General features: G+C 35.8%; 1 protein-coding gene across 11 annotated transcripts in view; it reads right to left on the bottom strand.

The window, feature by feature from the left end:
* Mef2c (myocyte enhancer factor 2C) overlaps positions 1 to 14,680 on the bottom strand; it is a 158,949-nt gene that overhangs the window by 126,013 nt on the left and 18,256 nt on the right. The window contains exon 1 of one of the 11 annotated variants that reach the window (XM_090331659.1): positions 1,494 to 1,568. The exons of the other annotated variants lie outside the window; for them this stretch is intronic. The gene's annotated coding sequence lies outside the window, so the exon portion shown is untranslated. Of the gene's footprint in view, positions 1 to 1,493; positions 1,569 to 14,680 lie in introns of those variants that run through there. 11 annotated transcript variants of the gene reach the window in all.

The following is a 14,680-nucleotide window of genomic DNA, read 5'->3' as shown; positions in this document are numbered from 1 at the left end:
CTATTCCACATTTCTCATTCTGAATGAACAGTTAATTTTTTCCTAGTGGAAAAAATCAAGATTTAGCAATGTACAATACTCTTTTGTATTTTCAAATGAAAAATGAATTGATATTTCCATGTGTAGACTGTAAATATCATATATACATGGAATTACAAGACCTATTTTAGGTAGCTCAAATTCTTAGGGCACATTAATTGTATGAAAATGTACCAAGATGATTATTATTTGAATCTTGATAATGCATTCAATACAATCAGACTTAGTCTATAAGTGCGTGGTAATATAACCAAATTATCTAGATGTATTTGTATTTTAGGTTGCAACTTTATGTAATGACAAGGGGAACTCTAAATGACCAAAAGCAATTGTGTTAGTATTTACATATATATGTATATATCATTATATACACAATATATATTATATGTGTATAATACACATACGTATACATATAAATACACACAATAATGCTTTATATTACCTGTACCATACTTGTTTTAAAAGTTACTGAGAGGGCCGGGAGTTTGGCCTAGTGGTAGCGTGCTTGCCTAGCATGCACGAAGACCCGGGTTCAATTCCTTGGTACCACATACATAGAAAAAAACCAGAAGTGGTGCTGAGGTTCAAGTGATAGAGCTCTAGCCTTGAAAAAGTCCAAGGACAGTGCTCAGACCCTGAGCTCAAGCCCAGGACTGGAAAAAAATTTTTTTAAAAAATCTTACTGATATTGTTTTAGATATAATAATATGATTAAAACAACTTTAGAACTGTATATTAAACTGTTTTTCAACACTGTTAGCAACAAATGAGAAAATATTTTCTATATAATTAAAAACAATTTTAAGCTATTTCTGTTAATAAATATTAGGAAAGCTCATATCCCAAATAACCAGGGCAGACATGGAAGTTGTGGTGAACAAAAGACATGAAACATTATGAGAAAAGGCTGAATCATATTCTCGTTAGTTTCTATAAAAGATCATTCAAACCAATGTTCATTTCGAGAACTATATTCTAGTATTAACTATTATCTGAAATAAGTGCATTTTACAACAGTAAAACTTTATTTAACAAAGATTTTTGATCAGTTACTTCATTTCCAAAATATTATTTAAAATTATGCATGTTCTACTGGTTTGAATGCATCACTAAAGTGAGTTTCTAATAGGTGATAAAGTTTCTAGGCCAAAGCTGTTATACTTGACCAAAGTCAATAATCAAACTCCTTTTTCCATGTGATAGTCAACTTATCACTGATTGAGATTACTAAGAAGAAATGTCCTCTTTGCTGCTACCTAGTACCTAGACAATCATTAAATTTAACTGCAGTTTAAATGGGTACAGGGAATTAAAAACTACCTATATCATTGAATTCTATGCAAAATAACATGATTTTAGAAAGTATTTTTTGTTTTGTTTTTGCGCTGGTTCTAGGACTTGAACTTAGAGCATGGATGATGTTCCTGGAGACTTTTTTTAAGACGTTACTCTACCATTTTGATTCCACAGCTCCAGCTCCACTTCTGGCCTATTGGTGGTTAATTGGAGAGAAGAGTTTCTCAAACTTCTGCACAGAATGACTTCCACCATGATTCTCAGATCTCATCCTCTTAAGTAGCTAGGATTACAGACATAAACCACTGGTGTCTGGCTAGAAAGCACATATGAAAACAAATGTAAGTGAAGATTGCTAATAAAGAGTAAAATGTGTGATTTTAGCTATCATTCCGATTGTCTATTTTCACTATCAGCTTATGATAACTAACAACAGAACAGATAAAAGGTACAATTTATTTACCTTTTTCAGATGTCTAATTTATGGGTTTACACAAGATATATTCCTTTTTAAATTTAGTTACAGGAATAAGAGAAATTTTTAGTTAGATATTCATCACAAAACAAAACAGAAAAGCAACAACTTACTCTGACAGATTTGGTAAAGCTTACTTGCAAACATGACCAACATAAAAAATTCAGTCTGCTAACATATATATCTTACAGCATTGTTTCGGAATCAATGTAGTATTATTGTCTTCTGATTTTCATAAGTGATAGATGAAATAACCCCAGTCATTTGCAAACTTGAGAGAAAAAAGCAACATGCAAGACTGTAAGTTAAGCTATGTATCCATACAATATTGAATCTATCACCTGTATGTGAAAGGAATGAGAAAACATCTATCTATCCATCTAGCTAGCTTTCTAGTCAGAAAACAGTTTTAATCTTTGTGGCTTTTCAGCCTAAATTAGTGACTCTAAGTGCAAAATTTGTAGTAGAATACAAGAAATAGACATTATTGCTTTGGCTCTATAGAACAGTTATTATCAATACCCTTCAGTAAACTAGGTATTTAAGAGATGCCGTGTATAAAGTAAGGGGTTGTTTAGCTGCAAGATTATAAAATTACCAGTAAGAATATTCTGAATGCAAAGATGGATGAAATGTCACAAAGAGCTTATATTTTCTAAACTTGGATGCTTTAAGTATTAACCTTAGGGCCAGAGTTTGGCCTAGTTGTAGAGTGCTTTGTGCTAGCATGCACAAAGACCCAGGTTTGATTCCTCAGTACCACATACATAGAAAAAAGCTGGAAGTAGTGCTGTGGATCTAGTGGTGGAGCACTAGCCTTGGGAAAGCCCAAGGATAGTGCTTAGGCCCTGAGTTCAAGCTCCAGGACTGGCAAAGTAAGTAAGTAAGTAAATAAATAAATGTAAATAAATAAATATTAACCTTGTTGCCAGACAGAAATTAGTAAACATCACAAAGTAGATATAAATAAAGTCTGCTGAAGTCAGATGTGGGAAAGCTAGCTCTTCTGGGAACAGCCAGTGGTGGAATTACTTCATCAACTGCTTTTCCCAGGTCTCCCTTATTTGAATTAGGACATTACTACCCTTCATTCACTTGTTTCAATTAAACTTAACAATGATGGAACACCTATTATGTCTAAGAGCCTCATTTAGACTAGAGAGCAAACAAAGATAAATAAGGTCCCCTAGCTCAAGAAGTTTGTAATTTATTATGGATTATACATATATATATACAATGTGTCCATTTTCTAATGCTATTGTGGGTATGTCATTTCATTAGATCTTTGAGAATCCTTAGGTCACCCAACCTGACATTTTTTCTGTTGTGGTACAAAGAAAGGACTGCCATGAATCATAACTTCTCTCAGTAGAGCCCTTAGGCTTTTACTTTCGTGTTTCAGAGGACTGGGATTTGTTCTAATTTTAGTACTTATGTGAATAGACTGACCTATTCTAGAATAGTTCATGTATGGCTCACTCCCTGTGGTGGCTCTGTGTATAGGAAGACAGCAAGCATACTAGAAGATACCGAGGAAGGGTGTTGGCACCAGTGTTGTCTTTCTGGAAAAAAAACCCAGAGACACAAATTTCAAATGATCCTGTGCAAAACTTTCTCTAAAAAATCACTTATATTCTGATTGCTGCTAGTGAATCTTGGGACCTGAAAAACTCTTAGAAAACCATCACTGGTAGCTCACATCTGTAATCATAGTTACTCCGTAGGCTGAGATCCACAGTGGTTCAAAGGCAGTCTTGACAGAAAAACCTTGAAAACCCCATTTCAAAATAACCTGTAAATAGACTCTATGGTTTCCCTCATTTGTCATAATCAGCAGAAACCTTGGGCTCTCCAAGCAGAGATTTACAATAGAACAAAATCTAGATACATAAGGCCATACAGTATGACATTAAATGTAAGGACCTCCAGGATATACAAACAAAAGCCATATAATGAGTGATTGTTGTCCTTAATGTACTATGTTATCTCTCATCTCTTTTGCTGTCCCTTGGTTATCTCATATTGTTATAATATTTCACCTTGTTATCTGATATATTTCATATATGCTTAATTGGTTATTTGAAATTGGATAGGGAAGGGGGGAAATCAAGATCAGCGGGGACAGGGGGAGTAGAGGGGGAGAGAAATGGGGACCATGACATGAGAAAGGGTATCAATGTTTGTGAAGTAATGTACCTTCTATCTGGTGAATATAATGTAACCCTTCTATTAATTACAAGAAAAATATATGGAAAAAACAACAAAAAACCCAAATAACCTGTAAAAAGCCAGGCTGGAAGTGTGTCTCAGGTGGTACAACACCAGCTGAGCAAGCAAGCCAAGCAAGTATATATAAAATATACCTTCAAATTTATATTTTTAAATAATCTGAGAAGTGTTTTCTCATATGTATCTCATGTTATAGACATTCATACACTATTCACATATTTGTAACACGTATTATAATATTATATGGCAATTATATATTATAAATATTGCCTTATATAATGTATTATGTGTTGCTTATATCATATATGCTACTTTTATAATACATAAAACATGCCTTATAAAATATGTGCCTTAACATTACTATATTAGATTTGTGATATTAATGTGTGTGCATAGTTTGAATTCAGGGCTTCATGGTAAGTGCTTTACCATGGAGCCATGCATCTAGCATGAGATGATACACTGGGATAGGGTCAAGATTTTTACCTGGACATGTAGTTGGACCAGGAGTCTCTATTTTAGGATTCCTGCCATAGCTGAGCTGAAAGGAAAGTGCTACCATGCTCAGCTCTCTCTGTTGAGATGGGAACTTATAAATCTTTGGGTCTGGGTTAATTTGCCAATTCAGTCCTCCTGAGAAGGCCTCTCGTATCTCTGGAAGGACAGCTACACGTCTGGCTCTTGGTTGAGAAGAAGGATAGTATTCACTTTTTGTGGAGCTGGCTTTCCATTTTGATCTTCTCAAGCCTCCCAAGTAGCCAAAGATTAATGGGGTGAGCCACCTTGCCTAGTTAATTTGAAATCTTCAGAAAAAAATTCACTTCATGCTTCAGAAGACTACTTACATTTAGTTCTCACAGTAGTCCTACCCGTGATGAAAAGATCATACAGGTCTTTTATTAATTTTGGGTGTTTTTCTTCACTTTTTACAGTTTCTTCTTCTGATACAAAAGAATACAATAGCTAGTTGGGTTGATAAGTGATTGATTAGGTAGTTAAAGAATAATGCATGAATTTCCATTCCTTTCCTTCACATTTTCTGTCAAGTAGTCAAAGTGTATTTGAATTAGGGCTCAGGTCAAGAAGGTAGAGTCAAAAAACAAATATCAAATAATGAATTTAGAAATAAGGAAGTTAACATGACACCAAGACAACTCTTTCAAATACAGAGTATTGTTCTGAGACTCTTACAAGTACGTGAAAGAAATTCTTTCTATTAGTTTAATTCAAGCACATGGAGGCATAACTTGAGAATCAAACTCCACTTGTAAATATCTAATTCAAATCAATTCAATGTAAACAACTCCACTGCTTGTGCAAATCAGGAACTTCAATCTTAAACTCTTCCATACATGTGCCCATCACCTAATGACCAATATCATTCTGAAGAATTTATAAACTGGAGCTCTGGCATTTCAGGGACCCCAACAGGAACATGAATCAATAGATTATAGGAAGAATGAAGTGGCACAATTTATTTGTACATTCAATTATGAACTCTTAATCATAGGATCATGGCCACAAAATTCAATGTCCAGGAAATTCTGTAAGGGTCAGGTCAGTAAGTTAATTATAGAAAAGACAAGGTAACAGAAAAAGGTATAGTGTTAGAAGTCCACATATCTGAGCTCCAATATTAGTTTAATTCAATCCTCCTCAGCCACTTTCACTAATGCACACACAGAACCACCCCTCTTCTCTCTTCTTCCTAGTCCTTGCTCAGCTGTACTGATAACATGTCTTTTCATATGTTCAATGTGTCAACTAACTGCCTGCAAATGGAAGACTTTCTTTGAGGACTTTGGTAAACAAGATCAGTGACAGGAAATTTGATCAATGTAATTTAGTTATGGTATCACAACAGCAGTGTAGTTTCCTACTATTAAAATACTCTTTTGAGGTGAGCAGTGAAATTTTATGGATATACTCTGGAATCCTAGCTATTTAGGAGGCAAAGATCAAAAGGGTTACGGTTTAAGGACAGGTCAAGCAAAAAAAGCTGGGGAAAATGATGCACACCTGTCTTCCCAGCCTTGCGTGATGAATGATAAGGAGGATTGCAATCCAGGTTGGCTTAGACATAAAATGAGATCCTATTCAAACAACAGTAAAAGTGAAAAGGGGCTGCAGTTGTGGCTCGAGTTGTGTAGTGCCTGTCTAGCCAGGGCAAAGCACAGAATTCAGCTTCTAGTTCCATTTACCCCACACCAAAGCTAGCACCAGGACAAATAAATTGTACATCTATTTTAGGATAGAAAACATTTGTAAGTTGTGCTCTAGATGTATTTATGGGTACACAGTGATGGAGTATGTCTGAATCCAAAGACAAGACATATTGTGACAAGATGCCACACATTTGGAGTCTTCCTTTAAGATCCAGTTCTAGTGTTTTCTACTTGGTAAAGTATTTCCAGAATCCAAAGCAATACAGATTGAGCATTTTTTTGAGTTATAAGGAACACAGAATCAGCATGCAAGAAAAAGAGAGGGGAATGTCACATAATGCAGGAACATTCTCATCTTAAGTAGTTAAGGACCCCAATTCTTTATACTCGACTGCATTTAGATCTTCCAGTAGCCTGCATAATATCCCAGTTCAGCCAGCAGCAGAATATTATATAATCACTGATACCACAATTTATGTGAAGTGAATCATTTAGAATATTCACTGTTATGTATGGTATGCTGCTCTGAAGGAGAAAGAAACTTCCTCTTGCAGATACAACATAGATATGCGGCTGCTAATGACTACAAACAAGGTCACCATCTGCAAACAGTAAGTCTAGAAAAGTGTGAATCACAAAGTTTGGGACTGAATTCAGTAATGTTCAACATAACACACACTGATTTTTGTCAGCACAGAAAGAACACATGAGATAGTAAAAATTCTCTAGGCGTTCTATGTTAAATCTCTGTAAACTTTACAATTTATTCTGGTCTTCCTGCACATAGGAATACATACATTTTTCTTTATGTAATAGAAACCAGTTACATTTTATGACCACGTCTACATTTTAATAATGACAAGAAACACTGGCAAAACATTATGCATCACAGGTAAGAGAGGAGAAAAGCACTTTCTTTTACATCATAAAAATAATAAGTAGTTTAAAGGAGAAAAGTTCAACATTCTAACTATGGCAGGACTACCAAGAGAGTTTTCTTCTGCATCTCTTAGAGCTAAAGAACCATCCAACCACTTCTCATGTGAATGAGTGAATAAATGAATGAGCTATTTGAATTTTAAGGTTATTTTTCAGTTATCTTTTTAAAGATAAAGTAGGTGTTTGGCAGCCTTGCCCTATGAAAAGTAATGCTGCTGTCGGGTCACTCTTGCTTAGGTGTCTGGTCCGTTTCCCTTTGATATTTCCCTGATCTAGTGTCATCAAACAAAATGATCTCTCACTCTCTCTTGGCTTTTTGACTATGGCTGGTGTTCTAACACTTGAGCCACACATCCAGTTGAAGTTGTGAGCACAATGATGCCAGGCTTGTTTGCATATGTAAATAATTACAGGGCTAGCACTGGTGATTCAGATCTCAGGAGGCTGAGCTCTGAGGATTGTGGTGCAAGGCCAGCCCAGGCAGAAATGTCTGTGAGACTCTTCTTTCCAATTAGGTAGCAAAAAGCAGAAGTGGAGGTAGAGCATCATTGTGAACAAAAAAAAAGCTAAGGGAGAGCTCACTATCATTGTCCCTGAGTTCAAGCTTCAGTGCCAGCACAAAGAAGCAAATAAAAACACTCTTGCAAAATACAATTACCTAGGCCTCCATGGCTCATGGCTATTATCCTGGCTGTTCAGGAGTCCATATCTGAAGATCATTTTTTGAAGCTGCTCCACACAGAAAAGTCTGTGAGATTCTTATCTCCAATTAGCCACCATAAAGCTGGAGATGAAGGTGTGTGTGGCTCCAAAGGTAAAGTACTGGTCTTGAGAAACAAGGGCCTTGAATTTAAGCCATTATTAAATTCAAGGGCCTTGAATTTAAGCCATAATACTGGCACAAGTTCACATGCATGCCCGTGCACGCACACACACACACACACACACACACACACACACACACACACACAATTTAAAAATGTCATAATTTAAAAAATTAAAACAGTTCCATGCACCAGAGTGTACCTTTCAGGCACAGTCTCTAGCCCAACTGGGGTGATCAGAGCCCAGTAGCCGCTGACCTGCTCCACAGCGCCCAGTAGCCATGACGTGAAAGTGTTGGCCCCACCATGTGTGTGACATCAAAGGGTTCACAGCAATCCAGCAAGACTACGTTTTAACTAGGCCTTCCAATTTACTGTGGTTGGCATGACCTAATTTTGGCTCAAAAGGTACATTTTTCTCCCTTCTGGATTTCACTGACTACACATGGAAGAAAAAATAAATGTGTTCTTAAAGGAATTTTACTCTTCCTTTTCTTTAAGAAAATTTAGGAAGTTTAATAACTGTTGGCCTCTGGCTAATCCCCAAACTAAAGTCTTCTTTTTCCAGCTTCGCCTACATCTTGACCCCTCATGCCAAATACCGTAGGCAGTCTATTTATAAAGTTCACCACTTCCCCTGTTAGTTCATCCTTAGAAATGTCAATAATTCAGAAACTGAAATGATGCAGCTGGTCTCACAGGCTTAGTAAGGGACAATCCTATGGAATAGATTATTCTGTTGTTATAAATTAAGCAGTCAATTAACTTTCTCCACAATTCTGCACTTAGAAGGAAAGTAAGACCGATGTTCCCTATTTATCTCACCTCAGTGATTTAAAGATCTTCAAAAATTTTAGAGATGTTGCATGTCCTGTTAACAATACTTCTTAACCTTGACTTCACCTTGGAAAAACTTGAACTTTTTGTTTTAAGGCTAATTTATAGACCCATTCCAGAGCAATGAAGTCAGAAGCACTAGGTGTGTGTGCGTGTGTGTGTGTGTGTGTGTGTGTGTGTGTGTGTGAGAGAGAGAGAGAGAGAGAGAGAGAGAGAGAGACAGAGACAGAGACAGAGACAGAGAGAGAGAGACAGAGAGAGAGAGACAGAGAGGGAGAGAGAGAGAAGGAGGGAGAGAGAGAGAGAGAGAGAGAGAGAGAGAAGGAGGGAGAGAGAGAGAGAGAGAGAGAGAGAGAGAGAGAGAGAGAGAGAGAGAGAGAGAAGGAGGGAGAGAGAGAGAGAGAGAGAGAGAGAGAGAGAGAGAGAGAGAGAGAGAGAGAGAGAGAGAGCGCACGTGCACAAGCTAGTTCAAGGCTAGCACTCAACCACCTGAGCCACAGTTCCACTTCCAGCTTTTTGTAAGTTAACTGGAAATAAGATTCTAACAGATTTCCCTCCCTGGACCAGCTTTGACTCAGCCTCCTAAGTAGCTAGGATTACAGGTGTCGGCCACCAGAACCTGGCTATACCACTGGGTATTTTTTTTTAAAGCTTTGAGAAAATTCAAATGTAGAACAAAATCTGAGATCCACTGTATTGAATTTATGTAGAAAGACAATAAATATCCCAGCACAAGCATATTTTTGCAATATTTCACTTATATGTAACACCTTGTTGAAAGGAATTTTTAGCTATTTCATGTTATGACAGACAGAAAAAAATTCATCTGGATGACTTCACTGCTTCTCAATACATTTGTAAGTTACAATAGGAAGGGAAAAAACCTGCATTTTGGAGACAGGACGGTTCTAATAAGTATTATAAATATTCCTTTTTTTCTGCAGAACCAATCTTGGAAGCATTTAAAATCTTAACAAACTATTGTTTTCAACTGGATCACATTGAACTATTGGAGGATTTTCAGTAATGTTTGAAAAAATAAATCTCACCTTATGATAGTTACTGACTTGTAAATCTGAAATAATACAGTAATTGAATTCCATGCTGCATACTTAATTTACTCAAGGTGATAATTTTCTAATTGCATGTGTGATGCTAATGTATTATCTATTTGAGATTAAATTCACTACATTATATGACTTCCAAAGCGGTCAGCTTATCAGATCAAAGTTCTCAGTCTTTCATAAGTAATGTGATGCTCTGCTACTATAGTCACTAGGAAATGATATTTCCAAGCTGTGTAACCCAGTTCCTTTACTTCTCTCCCAATATAAAACTGGGTTTATTTCATTTAGATTATGGTTTGTGGGTTGAGGAAGGTAGATAGTGACTATAATAAGTCAGATAATCAGGAAACAGAGATACTAGAGATTGGGAACTAGGGGAAGCCCTATGCAAAAGGCACAGAGTCCTGTTTAGAAAAAAATAACGACAAGTAAAATGGGGTTGGAGTATGCTTCAAGTTGTAGCATATTTCACTCGCATGAGCAAAGTCCTGAGTTCAAACCTCAATACTGTTCCCCAAAGAAAAAAAAGATACTGGTTTTCTGCTTTGTGGAGGTAACAGTTTGGCAGCTGTAGCCAAAGGTTGTTTACAGATTTGGACTTCTGTTTCATTATATAACTATTGCTATCGCTTAACCTCTTATAAATAAAGTGAAAACGTTTGCTTTATGGTAAGGCTTTTTATGAAATAATGAAATGTTTTTATGTAACTTGTAGAATTTGTATTTTTACTTTTACTAGTATTATATCTTATCTTTCTGTCTTCTGCAACACATATACACATACACACACATACACATGCATCAGAAGGTGTATATGGGTGTTTTCTGTGCTTTGCTGACATGGTATGGAAAACTCCAGGTGTTAAAGTACTGTATGTTTTAAAAGACCACACAGTTTGCTATAACCTATAGATTTATTCCTTTTTACTAGAATATTTTTAATAGAGTTCTTTTAAAATACACAACATATTTTTCCTAAGCATACCACTAATTCTCAAATGCTTTTATTTTTGTTTTTTTCCCCCTTAGAATAAGAAGAAAAAAAGGAGAAATATCAGTTGAAGTTTTTTTTTAAACTACTTTTTGTAAGAGATAAAAGTTGAGTGCCTATTCTATAAAGGATTCTTGGGGCATCTCCCTGCTGGTGCCCTTCTCTCTTATTCATAACATGTTCTATATCCTTTGTCAAAACACTGGAGTGCAGAGGAGGACTGGCTCAGGCCATCCTTCCTTTCAGCTGTGTCTAGGAAGTAGGGCATGAGTGGGAGCGGAGGAGGAGCGAGCTCTCCAAGTTAGCTCGGGATGCTCAAGAAGGAGCTTTGGGAAGCATACCAGAGAATGGAAGGGGGTTCATTTAACTTGTCCTACTGTTATTCTGATTAGAACTTAAAATTCTAGAGAACATTTGGGCAGCTTTTCTAAGTAGGAAAGCACAGGTGAAAAGATTGCAGGTCACACAAAGATCGTATGAGAGGCTACTGCGCATTCACAAGAGTTAGCCCTTAAAAATTCCCCTATCCAGTGTATGGCTAGGGCGTCACTCATTTTATTTTCTTGTTTGTTTTCTTATTTTTGTGCTAGACTGGGGCCTTGAACTCATGGACTTTACTCTTGCTTGGCTTTTTTGCTCAAGACTGACCCTTTACCTCTTGAAGTACCTCTCCACTTCCAACTTTTTTGCTGGCTAACTAGAAATGAGTCTCTTAGACATTTTTTTTTTCTTTTTTTGTGTGGATTGGCTTTGAGCTAAGATCCTCAGACTCTGAAATAGCTGGGATAATAGGTATGAGCCACTGATACCTGGATTGACACATTCTTTTGTACTCATTTTAGAAGTCCCTCATCTCTTTTTGTATTGAGGAATAATCTGACCAGTCCAGAAAGTGTTGCCTTTTCCATCCCTTCAAAGTCACTTCCCTTTTAACCTATCTGCAGCATAGTGTTGATCACCTCAGACTTATGACTGTACTTGGCATCTTCTCACACTTCATCAAATGGATGTCCTAAGAAACAGAGCTGCCATCTTCAACTTTGTATCCCTCATGCCTAGCAAGCCACCCCAATGAACACTTATTAAATGAAATGATGGTTAAGAAGGCCATAATGTACAAGAGAACGTGCCAGGGAATATCAGTAGATAGTTTATGGGCTAATCCCAGAGTAGTTTTTAAGTTGTATGTCTGTAATTTGCACAATGAACCCAAGTTGCAGGTGCAAATTCAGAATCCACACTTACACTACTAGTTCTCTACTTAGGCTTTACATTAAAAGCATTCAAGCAGCTTTGAGAAACTGAAATGCCCAGATCGAAGAGAAACTTAATCCAAATATAGGGGTCAGAACTGGATATTTGTATTTTATAAAGACATCCTTACATAACCAAGATTGTGAAAATAGAATCTAAACTCAAAATAATAATAGGAAAAAACCCCTCAAAGGATTTTAGCTATGGCCTTAACATACAAAATCAAGTATACTGCACAGCTTTTAAATAGATTCTGTTTGTGAGAATTGTGAACATTAGTCCTTGACTGATTAAAATTTTTTCTAAAAGGCTCTTGAAATGCAGTATTAGCCACATCATATCCTCTTCTTGAAATATTAGTAATAACTTTACATAATTATCTTGTATAGAATTAACCAATAGCCATGACTTCTTCCCCGAGCTTTGGGAAATCTAGGCCTTTATAATGAATACTTATTTCCTGTATATTTAGAACACAAATGGATCCTAAATATAAATTTGATGCTTATGGAGTCTTAAGAGTATAGTTCCAACAAGAGGGAATTTAAATAATTCCAGTCACAAACCAAGTCAGGAAGTAGACATAACTGGCCTCAGTGGTTTCAGTAGGAAGAATGAGAGCTAAGCCTTAGCATAAGGACCAGGGGAGTGCACGAATCCCATGCCTACCGGAGCACAGAGCAACATGGAGGCCATTTACCACTGTAGCCAGTTCATTCTAAGTCACACATGGAATACTCAAATCTTCAAGTTCTATTTCTACAAAAGCATTTTTAAACAGAGAGAACATAATTATTTTGATGTTTACTTGGTAATCTAAACAAGCAGTTCAGTCTCTTTAATAGTGAAACAAAGCGGAACCAAATGTAGTTACCAATAAGAACTGTGGAAATTTGGCAAGGAATCCATGACATTACAAATATGGTAGTTATTAATGCTGAAGTTCTAAGCTTAGACATTTGGTAATTCAGAAATATCTGACAGCCTCTCTGTGTCCTTATTTCTTGTCAAGAGCAGAACAATACACATGAAAAAACAAGAAAACTGCTTATTAAAGAAAAGAAAGTTCACACTAATAAAAATTAAAAAGATTTTTCCCTTTTTGAAAGTATTTTTTTTACTGAACTGAGAATTACTCAGTTAAGAAATTTAAAATCCGTACACTTGAATAATCTTGATATAATCTTTCCTAGTTTTCAAATATAGTATGACCTGTTTTAACTTGTCAGTATTTATTTCACATCTACTTGTGGTTTTAAGATTTTGTTTTCTTTTTAAACTACTGAAAGTATGCTGAAATTAAAATTTTCCAGAATATCCATTTGCACTAATTAAGTTAATGGACAAATTCCTGAAATCCATTTAATATCCATTTACAGGTCCTGTCAAATATCTCACATTCTTAAATTTACACTGTATAACTTACTATGGCTTTTTAAAATAAAGGTTAAAAATGAAAACAACTCGAGATGAAAAGGGAATGTAAGTTAATGGAACAAGATGGCATAAAACTAGATGTTCCCATGTCAATGAAGACTAATACAGTAAGTAGAAAAATATATTTTCACAAATAGAAGTAAGGCATTGCTTTCAATATTCATGAAATACTTTATAAAATATATAATTCCTTCAGGTTAAAAATTTTAAGAACCACATTATAGACCAAAAATTCATGAAGACTCTTTAGAACTATATAAACACACACACAACTACAGTCATAATGTCATTCTGGAATCACTGGATCCTTTCTTCAACATACCATGCAAGATTTAAATTCAATAGCCAAATCTTTCTTTGGATATTTCTTTTCTCACAATATGATTTACGTGTCTGAGTTTGGTTTAATATGGAGCAGCGGAGTCTAAAGACTAAATTGGTCAAGATTTCAGTGCTGCCATTAATGTGTAAACTCAAGGAGCAAATTTTAATTGCTTCCCTCAATTTCTTCCTCTGAAAAAGGATAAATGCAAACCATCCATTCCATTGGGTCTTCAAGAAATAAATAAGCCCTTGTCCAAGTATTCAGTATGCTCTCAAAAATGATAACTATGATTTTTATTACCCCAAATAATTGCAATACATTATACTTTAGATTTTTATGTTACCAGGGTTATTAGATATCTTCAGTAATGACATTAGGGATAAAATAGAAGAGGAATTCCTAAGTAAGGGTTGAAAATATCAATTATATTTATATAAGATCAGTCCTACTTCCAAAGATGAAGCCAGCAAGAATTGAAAACCAACTGGTCAACATATGTCTGTGCAGATGGAAAATGAATACAACTGCCTTTAAATTTTCTAAAGGAAACTGAATGGAGAGCCTTCTGGTCACCACAGTCCAGCCTTTCATTATGTATGTGGTGAGAGACTTTGATGAGTTTCTTATTTGATGAATAATACATGTGTTGAGGACAGCTTCATAAGAATGATCTATCTTTGCTACAGAAAGACTCATGACTAAGCAACACAAAGAATCACCTCCCAATCACATAATCATGGTTACCCCCATGTTGGAAATTGAAAATTCTAAGGAGTATTTTTTGAGAGAAAATGATTCCAAA

The sequence above is a fragment of the Megascapheus bottae genome, chromosome 4, assembly GCF_031878675.1.
Source record: "Megascapheus bottae isolate mThoBot1 chromosome 4, mThoBot2.hap1, whole genome shotgun sequence".
NCBI lineage: Eukaryota > Metazoa > Chordata > Mammalia > Rodentia > Geomyidae > Megascapheus > Megascapheus bottae.
Note: the sequence above shows the minus strand (reverse complement) of the source record. Positions and strands in the feature narration are given on the sequence as shown.